A 5744-nucleotide genomic window follows, 5' to 3' on the forward strand; every position below is an offset into this window, starting at 1 on the left:
TTGAAGTATTATATAATTTAATTTTAAAATTAATAGATTGTACTGTTATAATATAATGTTGACTCAGTATTTTATATAAACCTGTTATTAGTAGGTAATATAATATTTATTTAAGTAAGCAAAAAGGTAGCATATTTAATATTTATACATAAATTACAATTTTTAATTTTATTATTATTAAATATATCTAAAAATTATCATTTTGCATAATCCAATACATTCTTAAATTTTATAAATTTATAAATTTAAATAAAATATTTGATTTCAATGATATTTATTTTGTTTAAAACTTAAAAAAATAATTTATACTTATTTTTTTACTGAAACAAAACAATGATTTATTTGGAATTTCTATTATTTTAAGATATTTCTTTTTCATTAAAATATGATGGATGGTTTCAGATTTTTTGCCAGAAATTTCGGTTTGTGTTTGTTTTATTCTCTGTATTAATTTGTATGCTCACAAACTAGTTTTTATATTATATATTTATGATGTTTGTATAAAATCGTGTCGACATTTTGTTGTGCTTTCTGTCTTAATTTTGTAGAGTACCTAATTCAGTATAAATGTGCAGTCATTGATCTTATAATAATCGAATTTCATATTATATCTATTTCCAACAGCATTGTAAAGTATCTATTTGTTATTAGATTTAAATACATAATTTTATCATATAAATGTCTTAGTTTAAAAACTACTGAATAAAAATAGTATAAAATAGTACAGAAAATGTATGTCATCACATCACCTTTTGGAGTAGTTAAAATGTGTAGTGATTTTAAATTTAGAGCGTGGTTTCTGGTAGTAAATTGGATCTAGGTATAGTTGCTAAATTGGAAGGTGAAAGGAAAATAATATACAGAAGGTACTTATTAAAATAACCGGGAAAAATAAAATAAAAAATTTAGGAAAAATGGGAATTTGTATGCAATCATAAATTGATGATGTATTTTTGTTGTCATTCAAAAATAAATAACTAGATAACTGAAATTTTCAACGAGATTTCATATTAATTTAAACTGGACATAAGAAATTAAATCATTTTCAAAATATTTTGGATCATTTTGTAATAGGTACCTCTATCTATGGTTTTATGTATGATATAAATGTTGTTTTGGGGTAAAAAAGTTTGAAAATTTAACAGTTCTAATTTTCACAATATTTATAAAAAATGGCAAATTATTTTGTGGTATAAAATTCATATAATTTCTAATACCTATTCATTCCTAAAGTTTGAAAATGTAATATGGTTTCCATCACGGTAGATTATAGTTATATAATTATAATTATTATTATTATAATCTACCGTGGTTTCCATATAAGTTTCCACAAGTGTTGTATAAGGCATGAGCGTCTGAATATATTGAAAAAATTGGATATTTACCATTTTTGTTTATTTTTAGAAGTCTCACCCTATATTAATTGAAGAATTTGAACCGGTAGAAGGCTAGGGGCTTTGAGCTGTGTAGTGGCACAGGCCCTCGCGGTCTTTTATAAAAATAAATTTTCAGGTCATTGTTCTCAGTCTTTATTTGAACTCATTTTAAGCAATTAATACTAAATGTTGATAAAAATGAATAGGCTCGGTTAAAAACCTTGAAAATTTTATCCAAAATCAGAAATAAGTTGTTCATATAGCTATATAAAATTTTTTAAAAATACACAGGCGTGTACTTTTTTTAAAAGCATCCGAATTTACAATTTCTCAAAATAAGAACATTTTCAACTTATTTTTCAAATTTGTACCATATGTATATATACTCTTAATTTGTCTAAAAGTAAATTCAAACATGAATTTATCTGCAAAATAAAATTTTCAATATACTTAACCTTCTTGTGTTATGAAACATATTTATACATCACTTACATTGTTCTGCAACCTTACTAGAAAAAATAAAAAACTAGAAGTTCTAAGCCCTATAGTTATTATTTATTATAGTTTTACCCATTGGATACTAGTTATTATTAGGTACTGAATAATGAATATTATATAGGTACTGACTATGTTAGTAAGTGGCATCTAATACAAATCAAGCTATATAATACAACCAATATATTAATTTATGAACTGAACAATTTAATATTCATACACTTTTTACATTTAATAATTTACTTGCTACTTATTACCTACCTAATTATGATTTAACTAATTTTGACAACTTTTTTTTTGTTCGGCACTGCTTTTTATTTGCTTGATTTTGCATAAAGGTATATTGCCTCACGCGCATTGTAATGTAGTAAGAAAATATATATTTTGTTAGTATTTCTTTTTGGTGTTCACGAATGGTGCAGTTGAATTTAATATTTAAATTCCTTGTGAAGAACTCGTTACAGGCATTTTCAAAGACATCATTTGAACTTGCATGTAAAGCAAAACATTCTTCAAGTTGCTTTATAATTTTATACAAGTGGCTATCTGGGTAAGTAAGATATCCCTTTGTTTTAGCTTGTATTAAATTTGCATCTAAAAATATGGCAAATAACAATATGGCCTTCTGATGTGTTCAGGCATGTAGTCAGAAAATATTCACTAGGTGGGCCAATGTTAGATGGGCAAGGTAATTGCATTTAGAGTCACTACAACAAATAAGCGCTAGAGCGTAATGGAGATTCATTTCGGTAGACACTATTCTAGATTCGTTGGGCAACCATACTATCTTTAATCGTGGCGTTGACTCAATTTCAGCTTCAAATATTAATTTTATCGGTATAGGTCGATGTGTAACCTGTATACATAGACCTATTAACTAAGTTAATAGGTTAATAGGTCTATGCGACTATGCCTTTATATCTTAAATCGTGGTTTTTTGATTAGACAGCCGTCTTGTTGTGTTATATTAATAATAATACTAGCATATTTTAATACTCCGGATGACGGCCGTTGTGTATATAAAATACAAACATAAATATATACCTCGAGTAACTAAGGTATATTTATTATATGGTAACTAATAGCAAATTAATTAATGCTTATAATATAAATAGTGAAGACATATTATTATTGTTATATTCTCGAAACCAATATGTACATTATTTTCGCGGTGTAGTTATTGTTTATGGCTCTGGGCGAATCATGGTGCAGACCGTTGAAGCATAATGAACCGATGAAATCAAGTAACACAATTACAGAATACTCAAAAAATAGATATTTATGGACTATGCACCAACTACAACGATGTTATTTGTGGTCAAGTATGCTACCTTATGAAAAGAAAATGGACTATTTAATCACTTTACAGCGCAAAGTAAACATTTCTACTTGATCAGGCGATATAGAACCTATATAGAGTGTAAAAATAATATAATGTTTTCAGATATCTGACGTAAAACAGCAAAATATAAACAAACACCAACAAGTCAAAACCAAATCATTAGACCATAAGCCATTCATTCACTTCAGGAAATCATTATTCGATAACCCATGTATAACCGGTATTTTTATTTTTTTTGGCTCTTGGATAATCTGGAACCATTATCACATACACATAATGTTTAGGCTATGATCACACTTAGGAAATTCTCGTGTTTTTAATATTGTTCAATGTAAATTTCATGATCCATTATCGTCATTATCATTTGTTGTGTCAATTGTATAATTAATGTTTGAGTGTATTGTAAATCTGTGCTGTCCACTGTCCAGTAGCTGCCATCACATTATACTTACTATGCATCTAAGGCTACAACTAAATTGTTAAGTACATTGTGTCTGTCATCTTAACAATCATATAAATTTATTATTTATCAAGCATTGCTGTGATTTTTTTATATTTTTTTTGTATGCATTAACAAAATATTACATTTATACAGTCCACAACATGCATTTTCTTATTTATTTAAACTAATGGTACCATTGTCCATATTTGGCAGTGACCTGATGATATTCACATAATGTTCAAGATATATTATCCACCGGCTCAGGTATCTCGCGCCCGGAGCTTGTGACCTTTGCCCACGATAAATCCGTGGGGGTCCACCAGCGTTCCCCCTTCTCTCGCCAGTGTGTGACGGTTGGTTCTTATTCACCGACAGATAAAATTGAATATGACAGTGCGTTTTGGTCTCTCGTGACCTATGTACGAGACGTCGTCGCCGTTGCCCTTATGGTAGCAACAGTGCTAATAAGCACGTGTTTGTGGCGTTCCTTTTGTGGTTGCTTGTTGCGCCGTTCAGCCAGTCGACTTGGCCTTGCCGTCGACCTTTTTGCGCGTCCGTCCATTGTGGAGACTCGCGTGTTCTTTCGGCGACATTACTACATTAGTGGTGGTTTCGGTTGCTGAGTGTGCTATTGTTGGGTTGTTCTGCACTCAGATATTGTTGTGTCGTAGCGACAGCGCTTTCGTTGCCTTTCGTTTATTTTCTTTGTCTATGATTGCCACCAGTGGGGAGATTCGGATTTGGGCATATTCGCACACCGGTGATCTCTAATCAGCCGCAGACGAAGTGGCGTCTACAATCAGTGTTATATTACCGATAATAACCTCCGAAGGTCAACAACCTGCCGATTGACACCAGATTCCAGTAAGGCTCTATATAGAATGGGTATGCTATGCCGCCATTTTGCGACTCATTTATTAATATCCATAATGATAAAATAAACCCATGCAATTTCATTTTCACATATTATTATTATTCATTGCAAGTTATTTGATTTTGGCTATTGTTATTTGTTCTTTGCTTTTTCTGTGTGCTAATGTGCCATGTGGTATGTACTTGTGGTTTATACTTTATTGTATTTTATGTACGGCTTAGATATAAATATATTATTCACTTTCATTATATTCTATCTGTTCTTCTACATTTGAGCTCCAAAAATATTTATTATGGGAGGATGTACTGCCCCAAAATGTAGTAATTCCCGGAAAAACAAAATTAAATTGTTCCGTTTTCCAAGAGAAAAAAACAGAAAGGACATATGGGTTCAGAATTATAGCTATGTGAAGTAATTATGTCTAAAATATAAATATTGTGTGTTTATAATAATGTACCAACCAATACATTATCATAAATGTTAAAAATATTTAATATAATCAAAGTAGTTAATTATATTTTGTAATTTATTCCTGATATGTTTAGTTATAGGTACCTACCCAATAACAATTTACTAAAATAATTATAGTTACCTATTTATTTATCAAGGTACACTTTGAAAAAAGTCATTTTGAGTTACATCGCCAAGATGGGATTGTCAAACTTAAGCCTAATGCCATTCTAAACACTTTAATGTACCAAATCCACCTGCTAGACTTGACACCAAAAGGAAATCTGTTTATAAGGTACCTACTTAATATTCATACATATCATTTTTTGACTTTTTTGATCACTATGTATATTGGGATATGGGATTCATACATAATATTGACAACCAACTTTATACCACACTTGGCATGTTATTACATTCCAAAACCTAATAATTTAATATTAAACATTTGGAATAAATCTACTTTACCGGACACCCTTTTTTTTCAATTTTTTTTTCTTTCAAAATACGTGTTTTTTATGCTGGATTCAAAACTGTTTGAAAAAATGCCCGCAAACTTACCGTTCAAAAGTTATGGGAGTTCAAAGTTGCAGTGATTACGCGTGTATCGGCACTCGTCGCGGCCCCGCTCCGCAAATCGAAAATATCCTCCGATCAGGTTGTCCGAGGAGGTGGTTTTACACAACAAATCGGGGGAAATTTCGATTTGCGGAGCGTAGCGACGGCGCCGAGGAGCGTATAGCGACGAGTGCCGAAACACACGTA

At 30.4% G+C, this 5744-nt stretch overlaps 1 long non-coding RNA gene across 1 annotated transcript in view; it reads left to right on the forward strand.

The window, feature by feature from the left end:
• The first annotated feature begins 3873 nt into the window (after positions 1-3873).
• The window catches only part of LOC115034287, a 7242-nt gene continuing 5371 nt past the window's right edge, over positions 3874-5744 (forward strand). The window contains exons 1-2 of the long non-coding RNA XR_003839651.1: positions 3874-4540; positions 5138-5274. This is a non-coding gene — a long non-coding RNA (uncharacterized LOC115034287). The remainder of the gene's footprint in view (positions 4541-5137; positions 5275-5744) is intronic.

The sequence above is a fragment of the Acyrthosiphon pisum genome, chromosome A2 (genome assembly GCF_005508785.2).
Source record: "Acyrthosiphon pisum isolate AL4f chromosome A2, pea_aphid_22Mar2018_4r6ur, whole genome shotgun sequence".
NCBI classification, from domain to species: Eukaryota; Metazoa; Arthropoda; class Insecta; order Hemiptera; family Aphididae; genus Acyrthosiphon; species Acyrthosiphon pisum.